The sequence below is a fragment of the Rhagoletis zephyria genome, unplaced genomic scaffold, assembly GCF_001687245.7.
Source record: "Rhagoletis zephyria isolate East Lansing unplaced genomic scaffold, Rhagoletis_zephyria_1.1 Rzeph_scaffold_47993, whole genome shotgun sequence".
Lineage (NCBI taxonomy): Eukaryota > Metazoa > Arthropoda > Insecta > Diptera > Tephritidae > Rhagoletis > Rhagoletis zephyria.
Window position 1 is genome coordinate 1,664 of NW_016205048.1, and position 284 is coordinate 1,947.

Sequence of the window (284 nt, forward strand, 5' to 3'; positions counted from 1 at the left end):
GCTGGTACAGTGACCACAGCGTCAGTGACAGTAGTTCCAAGAAAATCTTCAGCAATTGTTTTCATTTTCTTTAGCACCATTGCAGATATATTTTCAGGAGCATAACATTGTTTTTCTTTTTTGAACTCTACTTCAATTTTTGGTTTTCCATTCTCGTTTATCACTTTAAAAGGCCAGTGTTTTATGTCATTTTGTATAGTAGGGTCATCAAAAAGTCGGCCAATAAGTCGTTTAGCGTCAAATGCAGTATTTTCAGGGTTTATTGTCATTTGGTTTTTAGCAAA